Here is a 23,381-nt window from a genome sequence, read left to right as displayed (position 1 = left end):
CAAACGTTTCACCTTTTTATGGATTTAAGCCAAACGTTTACAAATGTTATTAAACTAATCCAAGCGTTTCATCTATTTAGCAATTTAAGCCAAACGTTTACAAACGTTACGAAACAAATACAAACGTTTCACCTTTTTAGCGATTTAAGCCAAACGTTAACAAAGGTTAGGAAATAAAACCAAACGTTTCACCTTTTTAGCAATTTAAGCCAAACGTTTACAAACTTTACAAAAAGAATCTAAACGTTTCACCTTTTTAGGGATTTAAGCCAAATGTTTACAAAGGTTAGGAAATAAAACCAAACGTTTCACCTTTTTAGCGTTTTAAGCCAAACGTTTACAAACATTACGACCCAAATCCAAACGTTTCGCCTTTTTAACAATTTAAACAAAACATTTACAAACGTTACGAAACAAATCCAAACGTTTCACATTTTTAGCTATTTAAGCCAAACATTTACAAACCTTACATAACTAATCCAAACGTTTCGCCATTTTAGCAATTTAAGCCAAACGTTTACAAACGATGCGAAAGAAATCCAAACGTTTCACATTTTTAGCGATTTAAGCCAAACGTTTACAAACGTTACGAAACAAAACCAAGCGTTTCACCTTTTTAGCAATTTAAGCCAAACGTTTACAAATGTTAAAATACAAATCCAAGAGTTTCACATTTTTAGCGATTTAAGCCAAATGTTTACAAACGATACGAAAAAAAACAAGAGTTTCACCTTTTTAGCAATATATACCAAACGTTTACAAACGTTACAAAACAAATCCACATTTTTATCAATTTAAGTCAAACGTTTACAAACGTCCTGAAACATCTCTAAATGTTTCCCATTTTTAGGAACTTAAGCTAAACGTTTACAAACGTTACAAAAAAACCAAACTTTTCACCTTTTTAGCGATTTAAGCCGAACGTTTACAAATGCTATGAAACAAATCCAAACGTTTCACCTTTTTAGCGATTTATCTCAAACGTTTACAAATGTTACGAAGAAAATCCAAGCATTTCTCCCTTTTGGCGATTTAAGCCAAATGTTACAAACGTTATGAAACAAATCCATATGTTTCACCTTTTTAGTGATTCATGCAAAACATTTACAAACTTTACGAAACAAATCAAAACGTTTCCCCTTTTTAGCGATTGAAGCCAAACGTTTACAAATGTTGCGAAACAAATCCAAACGTTTCCAATTTTTAGCAATATAAGCAAAACATTTACAAAAGTAACGAAATAAAAATCAAATGTTTCACCGTTTTAGCAATTTAAGCTAAATCTTTACAAACGCTACGAAAAAAATCCAAGCGTTTCACCTTTTTAGAAATTTAAGCCAAACGTTTACAAACGTTACGAAGCAAATCCAAACAATTTACCTTTTTAGCGATTAAAGCCAAACATTTACAAACGCTACGAAACAAATCCAAACGTTTCACCTTTTTAGCGATTTCAGCCAAACGTTTACAAACGCTACGAAACAAATCCAAACGGTTCACCTTTTTACTGATGTAAGCCAAACGTTTACAAACTTTACGAAAAAAATCCAAGTGTTTCACATTTATAGCAATTTAAGACAAACGTTTACAAACGTTACGAAACAAATCCAAGCGTTTCACCTTTTTAGCAATTTAAGCCAAACGTTTACTAACGTTACGAAAAAAATCTAAACGTTCTCACCTTTTTAGCGATTTAAGCCAAACGTTTACAAAGGTTACTAAACAAATCCAAATGTTTTACCATTTTAGCAATTTAAGCCAAACGCTTAAAAACGTTACAAAACAAATTCTAGCGTTTCACCTTTTTAGCAATTTAAGCCAAACATTTACAAACGTTACGAAACAAATCCAAGCGTTTCACCTTTTTAGCAAATTAAGCTAAACGTTTACAAACGTTACGAAACAAATGCAAGCGTTTCACCTTTTTAGAAATTTAAACCAAAGTTTTACAAACATTACGAAACAAAACAAAATGTTTCACCTTTTTAGCGATTTAAGACTAACGTTTACAAACGTTAAGAAACAAAATCAAAGGTTTCACCTTTTTAGCAATTTTAGCCAAACGTTTACAAACGTTTCCCTATTTTAGCGATTTAAGCCAAACGTTTAAAACGTTACGAAACAAATCCAAACATTTCATATTTTTAGCAATTTAAGCCAAAGGTTTGCAAACGTTACGAAACAAAACCAAGCGCTTCACCTTTTTAGCAATATAAGCCAAACGTTACGAAAAAAACCGAGCATTTCACCTTTTTAGCAATATAAGCCAAACGTTACGAAATAAATCCAAGCGTTTCCACCTTTTTAACAATTTAAGCCAAACGTTTACAAACGTTACGAAACAAATCCAAACTTTTTACCTTTTTAGCGATTTAAGCCTAACGTAAACAAATGGTACGATACAAATCCAAACGTTTCACCTTTTTAGCGAATTAAGCCAGACATTTAGAAACGCTACGAAACAAATCTAAACGTTTCACCTATTAAGCAATTTAAGCCAAATGTTTACTAAAGATATGAAACAAGTCCATGCGTTTCTCCTTTTTAGCAATTTAAGCCAAACGTATACAAAAGTTACGAAATAAATCAAAGCGTTTCACCTTTTTAGCAGTTTAAGCCAAACGTTTACAAAGGTTATGAAATAAATCCAAATGTTTCATCTTTTTAGCGATTTAAGCCGAACGATTACAAACAATACGAAACAAATCCAAACGTGTCCCTTTTTTAGAGATTTAAGCCAAACGTTTACAAACGTTACAAAACAAATCGAAACGTTTCACCTTTTTAGCGATTTAAGCCAAACGTTTACAAACGTTACGAAACAAATCCAAATGTTTCACCTGTTTAGCGATTTAAGCCAAACGTTTACAAATGCTACGAATCAAAACCAAACGTTTAAAACATTACAAAACAAATCCAAACGTTTCCCCTTTTTAGCGATTTAAGCCAAAACGTTTACAAACGTTACAAAACAAATCCAAACGTTTCGCCTTTTTAACGTTTTAAGCCAAACGTTTACAAACATTACGACTAAAATCCAAACGTTTCGCCTTTTTAGCAATTTAAGCCAAACGTTTACAAACATTATGAAACAAATCCAAACGTTCCATATTTTTAGCGAGTTACAAACGTTACGAAACAAAACCAAGCGTTTCACCTTTTTCGCAATTTAAGCCAAACGTTTACAAACGTTAAAATAAAATCCAAGCGTTTCACATTTTTAGCGATTTAAGCCAAACATTTACAAACGTTACGAAACAAATCGAAGCGGTTCACCTTTCTAGTAAATTAAGCTAAACGTTTACACACGTTACGAAAGAAATCCAAGCATTTCACCTTTTTAGCAATTTAAGCCAAACGTTTATAAACATTACGAAACAAAACAAAATGTTTCACCTTTTTAGCGATTTAAGCCGAATGTTTACAAACGTTACGAAACAAAACCAAACGTTTCACCTTTTTAGCGATTTTAGCCAAACATTTACAAACGTTACGAAACAAATTCAAACGTTTCCCCATTTTAGCGATTTAAGCCAAACGTTTAAAACATTATGAAACAAAACCAAGCATTTCACCTTTTTAGCAATATAAGTCAAACGTTACGAAACAAATCCAAGCGTTTCCACCTTTTTAACAATTTAAGCCAAACGTTTACAAATGGTACGAAACAAATCCAAACGTTTCACCTTTTTAGCGAATTAAGCCAAACGTTTAGAAACGCTACGAAACAAATCCAAACGTTTTACTTTTTTAGCAATATAAGCCAAACGTTTACAAACGATATGAAACAAATCCATGCGTTTCTACTTTTTAGAAATTTAAGCCAAACGTATACAAAAGTTACGAAATAAATCAAAGCGTTTCACCTGTTTAGCAATTTAACCCAAACGTTTACAAAGGTTATGAAACAAATCCAAACGTTTCATGTTAGCGATTTAAGCCGAATCATTACAAACGATACGAAACAAATCCAAATGTTTCCCCTTTTTAGAGATTTAAGCCAAACTTTTACAAATGTTACAAAATAAATCGACCTTTTTAGCGATTTAAGCCACACGTTTACAAGCGTTACAAAATAAATACAAATATTTCACGTTTTTAGCGATTTAAGCCAAACGTTTACAAACGCTACGAAACAAAACCAAACGTTTAAAACATTACAAAACAAATCCAAACGTTTACCTTTTTAGCGATTTAAGCCAAACGTTTACAAACGTTACAAAACAAATCCAAACGTTTCTCCTTTTTAGCTATTTAAGCCAAACGTTTATAAACATTACGACCCAAATCCAAACGTTTCGCCATTTTAGCAATTTAAGACAAACGTTTCAAACGTTACGAAACAAATCCAAACGTTTCACATTTTTAGCGATTTTAGCCAAACGTTTACAAACGTTATGAAACAAAACCAAGCATTTCACCTTTTTAGCAATTTAAGCCAAACGTTTACAAATGTTAAAATACAAATCCAAGAGTTTCACATTTTTAGGGATTTAAGCCAAATGTTTACAAACGGTACGAAAAAAAACAAGTGTTTCACATTTTTATCAATATAAACCAAACGTTTACAAACGATACAAAACAAATCCAAGCGTTTCACCTTTTTGTCAATTTAAGCCAAACGTTTACAAACGTTCCTAAACAACTCCAAATGTTTCCCATTTTTAGGAATTTAAGCTAAACGTTTACAAACGTTACAAAACAAATCCAAACTTTTCACCTTTTTAGCGATATAAGCCGAACGTTTACAAATGTTATGAAACAAATCCAAATGTTTCCCCTTTTTACCGATTTATGCCAAACATTTACAAACGTTACGAAGCAAATTCAAGCGTTTCCCCTTTTTGGCGATTTAAGCCAAAAGTTACAAACGTTACGAAACAAATCCATATGTTTCACCTTTTTAGCGATTCATGCAAAATGTTTACAAACTTTACGAAACAAATCAAAACGTTTCCCCTTTTTAGCGATTGAAGCCAAACGTTTACAAATGTTGCGAAACAAATCCAAACGTTTCCAATTTTTAGCAATTTAAGCAAAACATTTACAAACGTAACGAAATAAAAATCTAATGTTTCACCTTTTTAGCAATTTAAGCTAAACCTTTATAAACGTTACAAAAAAAAAGCGTTTCACCTTTTTAGCAATTTAAGCCAAACGTTTACAAACATTACGAAGCAAATCCAAACAATTCACCTTTTTCGCGATTTAAGCCAAACAAAAGGTAAAAAACAAATCCAAATGTTTCACCTTTTTAGCGATTAAAGCCAAACGTTTACAAACGCTACGAAACAAATCGAATCGTTTCACCTTTTTAGCGATTTAAGCCAAACGTTTACAAATGCTACGAAACAAATCCAAACGGTTCACCTTTTTAGCGATGTAAGACAAACGTTTACAAACTTTACGGAACAAATCCAAGTGTTTCACATTTCTAGCAATTTAAGCCAAATGTTTAGAAACGTTGCGAAACAAATCCAAGTGTTTCACCTTTTTAGCAATTTAAGCCAAACGTTTACTAACGTTACGAAAAAAATCTAAACGTTTTCACCTTTTTAGCGATTTAAGCCAAACATTTACAAAGGTTACGAAAAAAATCCAAATGTTTCTTCTTTTTGGCGAATTTAAGCCAGACGTTTAAAAACGTTACGAAACAAATCAGAGCGTTTCACCTTTTTAGCAATTTAAGCCGAACATTTACAAACATTACGAAACAAATCCAAGCGTTTCACCTTTTTAGCAAATTAAGCTAAACGTTTACAAACGTTACGAAACAAATGGAAGCGTTTCACCTTTTTAGCAATTTAAGCCAAACGTTTACAAACATTACGAAACAAAACAAAATGTTTCACCTTTTTAGCGATTTAAGCCGAACGTTTCCAAACGTTACGAAACAAAACCAAAGGTTTCACCTTTTTAACGATTTTAGTCAAACGTTTACAAACGCTACGAAACAAATTCAAACGTTTCCCCATTTTAGCGATTTAAGCCAAACGTTTAAAACGTTACGAAACAAATCCAAACATTTCATATTTTTAGCAATTTAAGCCAAAGGTTTGCAAACGTTGCGTAACAAAACCAAGCGTTTCACCTTTTTTAGCAATATAAGCCAAACGTTAAGAAACAAAACCAAGCGTTTCACCTTTTTAGCAATATAAGGCAAACGTTACGAAACAAATCCAAGCGTTTCCACCTTTATAGCAATTTAAGCCAAACGTTTACAAACGTTACGAAACAAATCCAAACTTTTCACCTTTTTAGAGATTTAAGCCAAACGTTTACAAATGGTACGAAACAAATCCAAACGTTTCATCTTTTTAGCGAATCAAGCCAAACGTTTAGAAATGCTACGAAACAAATCCAAACGTTTCGCCTTTTAAGAAATTTAAGCCAAACGTTTACAAACGATATGAAACAAGTCCATGTGTTTCTCTTTTTTAGCAATTTAAGCCAAACGTATACAAAAGTTACGAAATAAATCAAAGCGTTTCACATTTTTAGCAGTTTAAGCCAAACGTTTACAAAGGTTATGAAACAAATCCAAATGTTTCATCTTTTTAGCGATTTAAGCCGAACGATTACAAACGATACGAAACAAATCTAGACGTTTACCCTTTTTAACGATTTAAGCCAAACGTTTACAAACGCTACAAAACAAATCGAAACGTTTCGCCTTTTTAGCGATTTAAACTAAACGTTTACAAACGTTACGAAACAAATCCAAATGTTTCACTTTTTTAGCGATATAAGCCAAACGTTTACAAATGCTACGAAACAAAACCAAATGTTTACAAACATTGCAAAACAAAACCAAGCGTTTCAACTTTTTAGCAATTTAAGCCAAACGTTACGAAACAAATCCAAGCGTTTCACCTTTTTAGCAATTTAAGCCAAACGTTTACAAATGTTCTGACACAAATGCAAGAGTTTCCCTTTTTTTTAGCGATTTAAGCCAAACGTTTACACAAGTATGAAACAAATCAAATCGTTTCACCTTTTTAGCGATTTAAGCCAAACGTTTACAAAGGTTACAAAACAAATCCAAAGTTTTCACCTTTTTAGCGATTTAAGCCAAACGTTTACAAACGTTATGAAACAAATCGAAACGTTTCACCTTTTTAAAGATTTAAGCCTGACGTTTACAAACGCTACGCAACAAAACCAAACGTTTAAAATGTTACGAAATAGATCAAACGTTTCACATTTTTAGCTATTTAATCCAAACGTTTATAAAATTACGGAACAAATCCAAATGTTTCAACTTTTTAGCGATTTAAGCCAAATGTTTACAAACGCTACGAAACATAACCAAACGTTTAAAACATTATGAAACAAATCCAAACGTTTAAACTTTTGGTGATTTAAGCCAAACGTTTACAAAAGTATGAAACAAATTTAAATGTTTCCCCTTTTTAGCAATTTAAGCCAAACATTTACAAACGCTATGAAACAAATCCAAACGTTTCACCTTATTAGCGATTTAAGCCCAACGTTTACAAACATTACGAAACAAATCCAAATGTATCACCTTTTTAGAGATTTAAACCAAACATTTACAAACACTACGAAACAAAACCAAGCGTTTAAAACGTTACTAAACAAATCCAAACGTTTCCCATTTTTAGCGATTTAAGCCAAACGTTTACGAACATTATGAAACAAAACCTGTGTTTCACCTTTTTAGCAATTTAAGCAAAACGTTTACAAACGTTATGAAACAAATCCAAGTGTTTCGCCCTTTTAGCAATTTAAGCCAAACGTTTATAAACGTTACGAACAAAATCAAGCGTTTCACCTTTTTAGCAATTTAAGCCAAATGTTTACAAACGTTACGAAACAATGTTTCACCTTTTTAGCGATTTAAGCCAAATGTTTATAAAAGTATGAAACAAATCCAAACGTTTCACATTTTTAGCGATATTAGCCAAACGTTTACAAACGGTACGAAACGAATCCAAACGTTTCGCCTTTTTAGCAATTTAAGCCAAACGTTTACAAAAGTTACGAAACAAAACCAAGCGTTTCAACTTTTTAGCAATTTAAGCCAAACGTTATGAAACAAATCCAAGCGTTTCCACCTTTTTGCAATTTAAGCACAACGTTTACAAACGTTACGAAACAAATCCAAACCTTCTATCTTTTTAGCAATTTAAGGCAAACGTTTACAAACAGTACGAAAAAAATCCAAATGTTTCACATTTTTAGCGATTTAAGCCAAACATTTATAATCGCTACGAAACAAATCCAAACGTTTCCCCTTTTTAGCAATTTAAGCCAAACGTTTACAAATGTTACGAAACAAATCTAAGCGTTTCTCCTTTTTAGAAATTTAAGCCAAACGTATACAAACGTTACGAAACAAATCAAAGCGTTTCACCTTTTTAGCTATTTAAGCTAACGTTTACAACGGATAAGAAATAAATCCAAACGTTTCCCCTTTTTAGGGATTTATGCGGGACGTTTACAAACGATATGAAACAAATCCAAATGTTTCCCCTTTTATCGATTTAAGCCAAACGTTTACAAACATTACGAAACAAATCCAAACGTTTTACCTTTTTAGAGATTTAAGCCAAACGTTCTCAAACGTTACGATACAAATACAAACGTTTCACCTTTTTAGCGATTTAAGCCAAACGTTTACAAACATTACGAAACAAATCCAAATGTTTCACCTTTTTAACGATTAAAGCCAAACGTTTACAAACGCTACGAAACAACGCGAAACGTTTAAAACGTTACGAAACAAATCCAAATGTTTTACATTTTTTGCGATTTAAGCCAAATGTTTACAAACATTTGCGAAACAAAATTAAGCGTTTCACCTTTTTAGCAACTTAAGCCAAACGTTTACAAAGGTTACGAAACAAATCTAAGCGTTTCACCTTTTTAGCAATTTAAGCCTAACGTTTATAAACGTTTCGTAAAAAATCAAGTGTTTCACCTTTTTAGCAATTTAAGCCAAAAGTTTACAAAAGTATGAAATAAATCAAAATGTATCACATGTTTAGCGATTTAAGCCAAACGTTTACAAAGGTTATGAAACAAATCTAAAATTTTCACCTTTTTAGCGATTTAAGTCAAACATTTACAAACGTTACGAAACAAATCCAAACGTTTGACCTTTTTAGCGATTTAAGCCAAACGTTTACAAATGTTACGAAAAAAATCCAAACGTTTAACCTTTTTAGCGATTTAAGCCGAATGTTTACAAACGTAATGAAACAAATCCATACGTTTCACCTTTTTAGCGATTTAAGCCAGACGTTTACAAATTTTATGAAACAAATCCAAACGTTTCACCTTTTTAGCCATTTAAGCCAAACGTTTACAAACATTATGAAATGAATCTAAACGTTTCTCATTTTTAGCGATTTAAGCCAAACATTTACAAACGTTATGAAACAAAACTAAGGGTTTCACCTTTTTAGCAATTTAAGCCAAACGTTTACAAACGTTTTGAAACAAATCCAAGCGTTCCACCTTTTTAACAATTAAAGCCAAACGTTTACAAACGTTACGAAACAAATCCAAGCGTTTCACCTTTTTAGCAATCTAAGTCAAACGTTTACAAATGTTACAAAACAAATCCAACCTTTTTAGCTATTTACCTTTTTAGTAATTTTAGCAAAACATTTACAAACGTTACGAAACAAATCCAAGCAATTCACCTTTTTGGCAATTTAAGCCAAACGTTTACAATCGTTACGAAACAAATCCAAAGGTTTCCCCTTTTTAGTGATTGAATTCAAACGTTTGCAAATGTTACAAAACAAATCCAAACGTTTCTAAACAAATCCAAACGTGTAAAACGTTACGAAGAAATTTCAAACGTTTCACCTCTTTAGCGATTTAAGCCATACGTTTACAAACGTTACAAAACAAAGTCAAACATTTACAAACTTTACGAAATAAATCCAAGTGTTTCACCTTTATAGCAATTTTAGCCAAACGTTTACAAATGTTAGGAAACAAAACCAAGCGTTTCACGTTTTTAGAAATTTAAGCCAATCGTTTACTAACGTTACGGAACAAAACCAAACGTTTCACATTTTGAGCGATTTAAGGCAGATGTTTACCAACGTTACGAAACAAATCCAAATGTTTCATCTTTGTAGCGATTGAACCCAAACGTTTACAAACGTTACGAAAGAAATCCAAACGTTTCCTCTTTTTAGCAATTTAAGCCAAACGTTTACAAACATTACGAAATAAAACAAAACGTTTCACCTTTTTAGCGATTTAAGACAAACGTTTACCTACGTTACGAAACAAAATAAAATGTTTGAAACATTACAAAACTAACGTTACGAAACAAATCGAAATGTTTACAAATATTACGAAACAAAACCAAATGTTTCAACTTTTTAGCGATTTAAGCCGAACGTTTACAAACGTTATGAAAAAAAACAAACGATTCACCTTTTTAGAAATTTAAGCCAAACGTTTATAACATTACGAAACAAAACCAAGTGTTTAAAACGTTACGAAACAAATACAAATGTTTCGAAACAAATGCAAACGTTTATAACGTTACAAAACAAATCCAACCGTTTCAGCTTTTTATCGATTTGAGCTGAACGTTTACAAAGGTTACTAAACAAAACCAAATGTTTCATCTTTTTAGCGATTTAAGCCAAACGTTTACAAACGATACAAAGCAAATCCAAACGTTTTACCTTTTAGCGATTTAAGCCAAACGTTTACAAACGTTATGAAAGAAATCCAAGCGTTTCAACTTTTTAGCAATTTAAGTAAAATGTTTACAAATGTTACGAAATAAATCCAAGCGTTTCACTAATTTAGCAATTTAAACCAAACCTTTAAAACGTTACAAAACAAAAATAAATATTTCACCTTTTTAGGGATTGAACCCAAACGTTTCGAAACAAATCCAAACGTTTCACCTTTTTATTAATTTAAGCTAAACGTTTACAAACATTACGAAATAAAATAAAACGTTTCACCTTTTTAGCAATTTAAGACAAACGTTTACAAACATTACGAAACAAAACCAGATGTTTGAAATGTTAGGAAACAAACGTTACCAAAAAAATTGAAATGTTTACAAACGTTACGAAACAAAACCAAATGTTTCACCTTTTTAGCGATTTAAGCCAAACATTTATAACATTGCGAAACAAAACCAAGCGTTTAAAACGTTACGAAACAAATGCAAACGTTTCACCTTTTTAGTGAATTTAGCCGAACGTTTATAAATCTTACGAAACAAAACCAAATGTTTCGCCTTTTTTGCGATTTAAGCCAAACGTTTTCAAACGTTACAGAACAAATCCAAACGTTTCACTTTTTAGCGATTTAACGAAATAAATCCAAACGTTTCACCTTTTTAGCAATTTAAGCCAAACGTTTACAAACGTTACGAAACAAATCCAAATGTTTCACCTTTTTAGCAATATAAGCAAAATGTTTACAAACGTTACGAAACATATCCAAACGTATCACTTTTTTAGCGATTTAAGCCAAACGTTTACAAAGGTTATGAAACAAAACCAAACGTTTCCCCTAGTTAGCAATTTAAGCCAAACGATTACAAACGTTACGAAAAAAATAGAAACGTTTCCCCTTTTTAGCCATTTAATCCAAACTTTTACAAACGTTACGAAACAAATACAAACGTTTCACATTTTTAGCGATTTAAGCCGAATGATTATAAACGTTACGAAACAAAACCAAACGTTTAAAACGTTACGAAACAAATCTGATCGTTTCACCTTTTTAACAATTTAAGCCAAATATTTACAAACGTTACGAAACAGATCCAAGCATTTCATCTTTTTAGGAATTTAAGACAAACGTTTAAAGAATTTCAAACGTTTCACCTTTTTAGCGACTTAAGCCAAATGTTTACAAACGTTACGAAACAAATCCAAATGTTTCACCTTTTTAGGAATTTAAGCCAAACGTTTACAAACGTTACGAAACAAATCCAAACGTTTCGCCTTTTTAGCCATTTAACTCGAACGTTTACAAACGCTATGAAAGAAATCCCAACATTTCACCTGTTTAGCGATTTAAACCAAACGTTTATAAACGTTACGAAGCAAAACCAAACATTTAAAACGTTACAAAGCTAATCCAAACGTTTCATATTTTTAGCGATTTAAGTCAATCCCTTACAAACGTTACGAAACAAAACCAAGCGTTTCACCTTTTTAGCAATTTAAGCCAAAAGTTTACAAACGTTACGAAACAAATCAGAACATTTCCCCTTTTTAGCAATTTAAGCCAAACGTTTACAAACGTTCCGAAAAAAATTCAAGCGTTTCACCTTTTTAGTAATTTAAGCCAAACGTTTACAAACGTTACGAAACAAATCCAAGCGTTTCAGCTATTTAGCAATTTAAGCCAAACGTTTACAGACGTTACGAAACAAATCCAAGCGTTTAACCGTTTTAGTGATTTAAGTCGAACGTTAAAAACGTTACAAAAACAATCCAAACATTTCACCTTTTTAGCTATTTAAGCCAAACGTTTAAAACGTTACGAAACAAATCCAAACGTTTCACCTTTTTAGCGATTTATGCCAAACGTTTACAAATGTTACGAAACGAATCCAAGCGTTTCAGCTTTTTAGCTTATGCCAAATGTTTACAAATGTTTACAAACGTTACGAAACAAATCCAAGCGTTTCACCTTTTTAATAATTGAAGCCAAACGTTTACAAACGTTACGAAACAAATCAAAGCATTTCAACTTTTTAGCAATATAAACCAAACGTTTAAAACGTTACGAAACAAATACAAATGTTTCACATTTTTAGAAACTTAAGCCAAACGTTTGCAAACGTTAGGTAACAAATCGAAACGTTTCACCTTTTTAGCGATTTAAGCTAAACGTTTACAAACGTTACAAACAAATCCAAACATTTCACCTTTTTAGCGATTTAAGCTGAACATTACGAAACAAAACCAAACGTTTCACCTTTTTGCAATTTAAACCAAACATTTTCAAATGTTACGGAACAAATCCAAACGTTTCATCTTTTTAGCGATTTAAGCCAAACATTTACAAACGTTACGAAACATATCTAAACGCTTCATCTTTTTAGCGATTTAAGCCAAACGTTTACAAACATTACAAAACAAATCCCAACATTTCATTTTTTTAGCAATTTAAGCAAAACGTTTACAAACGTTACGGAACAAATCCAAACGTATCACCTTTTTAGCGATTTAAGCCAAACGTTTACAAAGGTTAGGAAACAAAATTAAACGTTTCACCTTTTTAGCGATTTACGCCAAACTTTTACAAAGGTTACGAAACAAATCAAAACGTGTTACCTTTTTAGCAATTTAAGCCAAACGTTTACAAACGTTACGAAACAAATCCAAATGTTTCACCTTTTTAGCGATTTAAGCCAAACGTTTACAAATGTTACCAAATAAATACAAACGTTTCCCATTTTTAGCGATTTAAGCTGAACGTTTACAAACGTTACGAAACAAAACGAAACATCGTCACGAAACAAATCCAAACGTTTCACCTTTTTAGCAATTTAAGCAAATTATTTACAAACGTTACGAAACAAATCCAAGCGTTTCAGCTTTTTAGTAATTTAAGCCAAATGTTTACAAACGTTAAAAATTTCAAACTTTTCACCTTTTTAGCGATTTAAGCCAAATGTTTACAAACATTACGAAACAAATCAAAACTTTTCACCTTTTTAGCGATTTAAGCCAAACGTTTACAAACGTTACGAAACAAATCCAAACGTTTCACCTTTTTAGCAATTTAAGCTAAACGTTTACAAACTTTACGAAACAAATCCAAACGTTTCACCTTTTTAGCAAGTTAAGCCAAACATTTTCAAACGTTACAAAACAAAACCAAACATTTAAAACATTAAGAAACAAATCCAAACATTTCGTATTTTTAGCGATTTAAGCCAAAACCTTACAAACGCTACAAAACAAAACCAATTGTTTCATCTTTTTAGCAATTTAAGCCAAACGTTACGAAATAAATCCAAGCGTTTCACCTTTTTAGCAATTTGACCCAAACGTTTACAAACGTTGCGGAACAAATTCAAGTGTTTAACCTTTGAAGTAATTTAAGCCAAACGTTTACAAACGTTACGAAACAAATCCAAACATTTCACCTTATAGCGATTTATGCCAAACGTTTACAAATGTTACAAAACAAATCCAAACGTTTCACCTTTTTGGCGATTTATGCCAAATGTTTACAAACGTTACGAAATAAATCTAAACGTTGCACTTTTTTAGCGATTTAAGCCAAACGTTTACAAACGTTACAAAACAAATCCAAACGTTTTACCTTTTTAGCGATTTAAGCCGAACGTTTACAAACGTTACGAAACAAAACCAAACATTTCACCTTTTTTGCGATATAAGCCGAACATTTTCAAACCTTACGGAACAAATCCAAACGTTTCAACTTTTTATCGATTTAAGCCAAACGTTACAAACGTTATGCAATAAATCCAAACGTTTCACCTTTTTAGTGATTTAAGCCAAGCATTTACAAACGTTACGACAAAAATGCAAACGTTTCACCTTTTTAGCGATTTAAGCCAAATGTTTACAAAGGTTACGAAACAAATCCAAACGTGTCACTTTTTTAGCAATTTAAACAACAAGTTTACAAACGTTACAAAACAAATGCAAACGTCTCACCTTTTAGCGATTTAAGGCAAACTTTTACAAAGGTTATGAAACAAAACCAAACGTTTCACTTTTTTAGCGATTTGAGGCAAAAGTTTACAAAGGTTACGAAACAAATCAAAACTTGTCACCTTTTTAGCAATTTAAGCCAAACGTTTACAAACGTTACGAAACAATTCCAAACATTTCACCTTTTTAGCAATATAAGCCAAATATTTACAAACGTTGCGAAACAAATCCAAGCGTTTCCCCATTTTAGCAATTTAAGCCAAACGTTTACAAACGTTACGAAATTTAAAACGATTCACCTTTTTAGCGATTTAAGCCAAACGTTTTGGAAACGTTACGAAATAAATCCAAACGTTTCAAATTTTTAGCGATTAAAGTCAAACGCTTACAAACATCACGAAACAAACCCTAAAGTTTCACCTTTTTAGCGATTTTAAGCCAAACATTTACAAAAGTTACGAAACAAATCCAATCATTTCACCTTTTTAGCAATTTAAGCCAAACGTTTACAAACGTTACGAAATTTCAAACGTTTTACCTTTTTAGCAATTTAAGCAAAACGTTTATAAACGTTACGAAAAAAATCCAAACGTTTCACCTTTTTAGCAATTTAAGCCAAACGTTTACAAAAAATCCAAATATTTCATCTTTTTAGCAATTTAAGCCAAACGTTTACAAACGTTGTTTGTTTCCTCTTTTTAGCGATTTAAGCCAAACGTTTCAAATTTTACGAAACAAATCAAAACATTTCACCTTTTTAGCGATTTATGCCAAACTTATACAAACGTTACGAAACAAATCCAAACGTTTCACCTTTTTAACGATTGAAGCCAAACGATTACAAACATTACAAAACAAATCTAAACTTTTCACCTTTTCAACGATTTAAGCCAAACGTTTACAAACGTTACGAAACAAATCCAAACGTTTTACCTTTTTAGCGATTTAAGCCAAACGTTTACAAATGCTACGAAAAAAATCCAAGCGTTTCACCTATTTAGCAATTTAAGACAAACGTTTACAAGCGTTTAAAAAAAAATCAAAGCGTTTCACGTTTTTAGCAATTTAAGCCAAACGTTTACAAACGTTACGAAATAAATCCAAGCATTTCCCCTTTTTAGCAAATTAAGCCAAACGTTTACAAACATTACGAAACAAATCCAAACTTTTCACCTTTTTAGCGATTTAAGCTAAACGTTTACAAACGTTACGAAACAAAACCAAACGTTTCACCTTTTTAGCAATTTAAGCCAAACATTTAAAAACGTTACAAAACAAATCCAAATGTTTAACTTTTTTAGAGATTTAAGCCAAAGATTTACAAACGCTACGAAACAATTCCAAACGTTTCACCTTTTTAGCGAAATAAGCCAAATGCTTACCAAATGTTACGAAACAAATCCAAATGTTTTACCTTTTTAGAAATTTAAACCGAACATTTACAAACGGTACGAAACAAATCCAAACGTTTCACCTTTTAAGCGATTTAAGCCAAACGTTTATAAACCTTACGAAATAAAACAAAACATTTAAAACGTTATGAAACAAATCCAAACCCTTTCAAACGTTACGAAACAAAGCAAGGTGTTTTACCTTTTTAGCAATTTATGCCAAACGTTTACAAACATTACGAAACAAATCCAAACATTTCACCTTTTTAGTAATTTAAGCCAATCGTTTACAAACGTTACGAAACAAATCCAAGCGGTTCCCCTTTTTGGCAAATTAAGCCAAACGTTTACAAACATTATGTAACAAATCCAAACTTTTCACCTCTTTAGCAATGTAAGCTAAACGTTACGAAACAAAACCAAACGTTTCCCCTTTTTAGCTATTTAAGCCAAACGTTTACAAACGTTACAAAACAAATCCAAAAGTTTCACCTTTTTAGAGATTTATGCCAAAGATTTCAAAGGTTACGAAACAAATCCAAATGTTTCACCCTTTTAGCGAAATAAGCCAAATATTTACCAAATGTTACGAAACAAATCCAAATGTTTCGCCTTTTTAATAATTTAAGCCAAACATTTACAAACGTTACAAAACAAATCCAAACGTTTCACCTTTTAAGCGATTTAAGCCAAACCTTTATAAACTTACGAAACAAAACAAAAAGTTTAAAACGTTATGAAACAAATCCAAACCCTTACAAACGTTACGAAACAAAATCAGGTGTTTCACCTTTTGAGCAATTTATGCCAAACGTTTACAAACGTTACGAAACAAATCCAAACGTTTCACCTTTTTAGCAATTCAAGCTAAACGTTTACAATCGTTACGAAAAAATCCAATCGTTTCACTTTTTTAGTGATTTAAGCCAAATGTTTCAAAATTTACGAAACAAATCAAAACATTTCACCTTTTTAGCGATTTATGCCAAACTTATACAAAAGTTACAAAACAAATCCAAACGTTTCACCTTTTTAACTATTGAAGCCAAACGTTTACAAATATTACGAAACAAATCCAAACGTTTCACATTTTTAGCGATTTAAGCCAAACGTTTACAAACGTTACGAAACAAATCCAATCGTTTCACCTTTTTAGCGATTTAAGCCAAACGTTTACAAAGGTTAAGAAATAAATCCAAATGTTTCACCTTTTTAGCAATTTACGCCAAACGTTTACAAAAGTTACAAAACAAATCCAAACGTGTAGCAATTGAAGCCAAACGTTTACAAACATTATGAAACAAATCCAAACGTTTCCCCTTTTTAGCGATTTAAGCCAAACTTTTACAAACGATACGAAACAAATCCAAACGTTTCACCTTAAACATTTACAAAGGTTATGAAACAAATGCAAATGGTTCACCTTTTTAGCAATTTATGCCAAATGTTTACAAACGATACAAAACAAATCCAAGCGTTTCACCTTTTTAGCAATTCAAGCCAAACATTTATAAACGTTATGAAACAAATCCAAGCGTTTCACCTTTTTAGCGATTTAAGCAAAACGTTTGCAAACGTTACGATACAAATCCAAACGTGTCACCTTTTTAGCAATTCAAGCCAAACATTTACAAACGTTATGAAACAAATCCAAGCGTTTCACCTTTTTAGCGATTTAAGCAAAACGTTTGCAAACGTTACGATACAAATCCAAACGTGTCACCTTTTTTGCAATTTAAGCCAAACGTTCACAAACGTTACGAAACAAATCCATACGTTTCACCTTTTTAGCGATTTATGCCAAACCTTATCAAACGTCACGAAACAAATCCAAACGTCTCACCTTTTTAGAGATTTAAGCCAAACGTTTACAAAATGTTACAAAACAAATCCATACATTTCGCATTTTTAGCAATTTAAGCCAAACATGTGCAAACATTACGAAACAAATCCAAACGTTTTGCCTTTTTAGCGATTTAAGCCAAACGTTTACAAACGTTACAAAATAAATCCAATTGTTTCACCTTTTTAGTGATTTAAGCCAAACGTTTATAAACGTTATGAAACATATCCAAACGTTTCACCTTTTTAGCAATTTAAGCCAAACGTTTATAACCCTTACGAAACAAAACAAAACGTTTAAAACGTTATGAAACAAATCCAAGCCCTTACAAACGTCACGAAACAAAACCAGGAGTTTCACCTTTTTAGCAATTTATGCCAAACGTTTACAAACGTTATGAAACAAATCCAAACGTTTCACCTTTTTAGCAATTCAAGCCAAACGTTTACAAACGTTACGAAAGAAATCCAATCGTTTCATATTTTTAGCGATTTAAGCCAAACATTTCAAAATTTACGAAACAAATTAAAACATTTCACCTTTATAGCGATTTATGGCAAACTTATACAAACGTTACAAAACAAATCCAATCGTTTCCCCATTTTAACTATTGAAGCCAAACGTTTACAAATATTACGAAACAAATCCAAACGTTTCACATTTTTAGCGATTTAAGCCAAACGTTTACAAGCGTTACGAAACAAATCCAAACGTTTCACCTTTTTAGCGATTTAAGCCAAACGTTTACAAAAGTTACAAAACAAATCCAAACGTTTAGCAATTGAAGCCAAACGTTTACAAACATTATGAAACAAATCCAAACGTTTCACCTTTTTAGCGATTTAAGCCAAACTTTTACAAACGATACGAAACAAATCCAAACGTTTCACCTTAAAAATTTACAAAGGTTATGAAACAAATGCAAATGGTTCACCTTTTAAGCAATTTAAGCCAAATGTTTACAAACGTTACGAAACAAATCCAAGCGTTTCACTTTTTTAGCAATTCAAGCCAAACATTTATAAACGTTATGAAACAAATCCAAGCGTTTCACCTTTTTAGCAGTTTAAGCAAAACATTTGCAAACGCTACGATACAAATCCAAACGTGTCACCTTTTTTGCGATTTAAGCCAAACGTTTACAAACGTTACGAAACAAATCCATACGTTTCACCTTTTTAGCGATTTATGCCAAACCTTATCAAACGTCACGAAACAAATCCAAACGTTTCACCTTTTTAGAGATTTAAGCCAAACGTTTACAAAATGTTACAAAACAAATCCAAACGTTTCGCATTTTTAGCAATTTAAGCCAAACATTTGAAAACATTATGAAACAAATCCAAACGTTTTGCCTTTTTAACGATTTAAGCCAAACGTTACAAAAACAAAATCCAAACGTGTCACCTTTTTAGTGATTTAAACCAAATGTTTATAAACGTTATGAAACATATCCAAACGTTTCCCCTTTTTAGCAATTTAAGCCAATCGTTTACAAACGTTACGAAACAAATCCAAAAGTTTCACTTGTTTAGCTATTTAAGCCAAACATTTACAAAAGATACGAAACATAACCAAACGTTTAAAACGTTACGAAACAAAACCAAACGTTTCATATTTTTAGCGATTTAAGCCAAAACCTTGCAAATGTTACGAAACAAAACCAAGCATTTCACCTTTTTAGCAATTTAAGCCAAATGTTTCACCTTTTTAGCAATTTAAGCGAAACGTTTACAAACGATACGAAACAAATCCAAACGTTTCCCCTTTTTAGCGAATTAAGCCAAACGTTTCAAACTTTACGAAACAAATCAAAAGATTTCACCTTTTTAGCGATTTATGCCAAACTTATACAAACGTTACGAAACAAATCCAAACGTTTCATCTTTTTAACAATTGAAGCCAAACGTTTACAAACATTACGAAACAAATTCAAACGTTTCACCTTTTCAGCGATTTAAGCCAAACGTTTACAAACGTTACGAAAGAAATCCAAACGTTTCACCTTTTTAGTGATATAAGCCAAACGTTTACAAAGGTTAAGAAACAAATCCAAATGTTTCACCTTTTTAACAATTTAAGACAGACCTTTACAAATGTTACGAAACAAATCCAAGCGTTTCACCTTTTTAGAAATTTAAGACAAACGTTTACAAACGTTTCGAAACAAATCCAAGCGTTTCACCTTTTTAGCAACTTAAGCCAAACGTTTACAAACGTTACGAAACAAATCTAAGCGGTTCCCCTTTTTAGCAAAGTAAGCCAAACGTTTAAAAATATTACGAAACAAATCCAAACGTTTCACCTTTTTAGCAATTTAAGCTAAACGTTTACAAACGTTACGAAACAAAACCAAACGTTTCCCCTTTTTAGCTATTTAAGCCAAACGTTTACAAACATTACAAAACAAATCCAAAAGTTTCACCTTTTTAGAGATTTAAGCCAAAGATTTACATAGATTACAAAACAAATCCAAATGTTTCACCTTTTTAGCGAAATAAACCAAATGTTTACCAAATGTTACGAAACAAATCCAAATGTTTCGCCTTTTTAATAATTTAAGCCAAACATTTACAAACGTTAAGAAAAAAATCCAAACGTTTCACCTTTTAAGCGATTTCAGCCAAACGTTTATAAACTTACGAAACAAAACAAAACGTTTAAAACGTTATGAAACAAATCCAATCCCTTACAAACGTTACGATCAAAACCAGGTGTTTCACCTTTTTAGCAATTTATGCCAAACGTTTACAAACGTTAAGAAACAAATCCAAACGTTTTGCCTTTTTAGCAATTCAAGCTAAACGTTTACAAACGTTACGAAAGAAATCCAATCGTTTCACCGTTTTAGTGATTTAAGCCAAACTTTTCAAACTTTACAAAACAAATCAAAACATTTTACCTTTTTAGCGATTATGCCAAACTTATACAAACGTTAGGAAACAAATCCAAACGTGTCACATTTGTAACTATTGAAGCCAAACGTTTACAAATATTACGAAACAAATCCAAATGTTTCACATTTTTAGCTATTTAAGCCAAACGTTTACAAACGTTACGAAACAAATCCAAACGTTTCACCTTTTTAGCGATTTAAGCCAAACGTTTACAAACGTTACCAAACAAATCCAAATGTTTCACCTTTTTAGCGATTTATGCCAAACATTACCAAACAAAACAAAACGTTTCCCCTTTTTAGCAATTGAAGCCAAACGTTTACAAACGTTATGAAACAAATCCAAACGTTTCACCTTTTTAGCGATTTAAGTCAAACTTTTACAAACGATACGAAACAAATCCAAACGTTTCACCGTTTTAGCGTATTAAGCCAAACGTTTACAAAGGTTATGAAACAAATGCAAATGGTTCACCTTTTTAGTAATTTAAGCCAAATGTTTACAAACGTTACGAAACAAATCCATGCGTTTCACCTTTTTTGCAATTCAAGCCAAACGTTTATAAACGTTACGAAACAAATCCAAGCGTTTCACCTTTTTAGCGATTTAAGCAAAACGTTTACAAACGTTACGATACAAATCCAAACGTGTCACCTATTTAGTGATTTCAGCCAAACATTTACAAACGTTACGAAACAAATCCATACGTTTCACCTTTTTAGCGAATTAAGCCAAACCTTTACAAACGTTACGAAACAAATCCAAACGTTTCACCTTTTTAGAGATTTAAGCCAAACGTTTACAAAATATTACAAAACAAATCCAAATATTCGCAAACATTACGAACAAATCCAAACGTTTCGCCTTTTTAGCGATTTAAGCAAAACGTTTGCAAACGTTACGAAACAAATCCAAATGTTTCACCTTTTTAGCGATTTAAGCCAAACGTTTACAAACGTTAACAAACAAATCCAAATGTTTCACCTTTTTAGCGATTTATGCCAAACGTTTACAAACGTTACCAAACAAAACAAAACGTTTCACCTTATTAGCAATTGAAGCCAAACGTTTATAAACGTTATGAAATAAATCCAAACGTTTCACCTTTTTAGCGATTTAAGTCAAACTTTTACAAACGATACGAAACAAATCCAAACATTTCACCTTTTTAGGGTATTAAGCCAAATGATTACAAAGGTTATGAAACAAATGCAAATGGTTCACGTTTTTAGTAATTTAAGCCAAATGTTTACAAACGTTACGAAACAAATCCATGCGTTTCACATTTTTTGCAATTCAAGCCAAACGTTTATAAACGTTACGAAACAAATCCAAGCGTTTCACCTTTTTAGCGATTTAAGCAAAACGTTTACAAACGTTACGATACAAATCCAAACGTCAACTTTTTAGCGATTTCAGCCAAACATTTACAAACTTTACGAAACAAATCCATACGTTTCACCTTTTTAGCGATTTAAGCCAAACCTTTACAAACATTACGAAACAAATCCAAACGTTTCACCTTTTTAGAGATTTAAGCCAAACATTTACAAAATGTTACAAAACAAATCCAAACATTCGCAAACATTACGAACAAATCCAAACGTTTCGCCTTTTTAGCGATTTTAACGTTGGGCTTAAATCGCTAATAAGGTGAAACGTTTGGATTTGTTTCATAACGTTTTTAAATGTTTGGCTTAAATTGCTAAAAAGGGGAAACATTTAAATTTGTTTCATACTTTTGTAAACGTTTGGCTTAAATCACCAAAAGGTTAAACGTTTGGATTTGTTTCATAATGTTTTAAACGTTTGGTTATGTTTCGTAGCGTTTGTAAACATTTGGCTTAAATTGCTAAAAAGTTGAAACATTTGGATTTTTCCGTAATTTTATAAACGTTTGGATTAAATAGCTAAAAATGTGAAACGTTTGATCTATTTAGTAACGTTTTAAACGTTTGGTTTTGTTGCGTAGCGTTTGTAAACGTCAGGCTTAAATCTTTAAAAAGGTGAAACGTTTCGATTTGTTTCATAACTTTTGTAAACGTTTGGCTTAAATCGCTAAAAAGGTGAAAACTTTGGATTTGTTTTGTAACCTTTGTAAACGTTTGGCTTAAATCGCTAAAAAGGTGAAACGATTTGATTTGTTTCATACTTGTGTAAACGTTTGGCTTAAATCGCTAAAAAAAAGGGAAACTCTTGCATTTGTGTCAGAACATTTGTAAACGTTTGGCTTAAATTGCTAAAAAGGTGAAACGCTTGGATTTGTTTCGTAACGTTTGGCTTAAATTGCTAAAAAGTTGAAACGCTTGGTTTTGTTTTGCAATGTTTGTAAACATTTGGTTTTGTTTCGTAGCATTTGTAAACGTTTGGCTTAAATCGCTAAAAAAGTGAAACATTTGGATTTGTTTCGTAACGTTTGTAAACGTTTAGTTTAAATCGCTAAAAAGGTGAAACGTTTCGATTTGTTTTGTAGCGTTTGTAAACGTTTGGCTTAAATCGCTAAAAAGGGTAAACGTCTAGATTTGTTTCGTATCGTTTGTAATCGTTCGGCTTAAATCGATAAAAAGATGAAACGTTTGGATTTGTTTCATAA

Source organism: Mercurialis annua, linkage group LG3, assembly GCF_937616625.2.
Source record: "Mercurialis annua linkage group LG3, ddMerAnnu1.2, whole genome shotgun sequence".
NCBI lineage: Eukaryota > Viridiplantae > Streptophyta > Magnoliopsida > Malpighiales > Euphorbiaceae > Mercurialis > Mercurialis annua.
The sequence above is the reverse complement of the archived record's forward strand: the minus strand, read 5'-3'. Positions refer to the sequence as shown.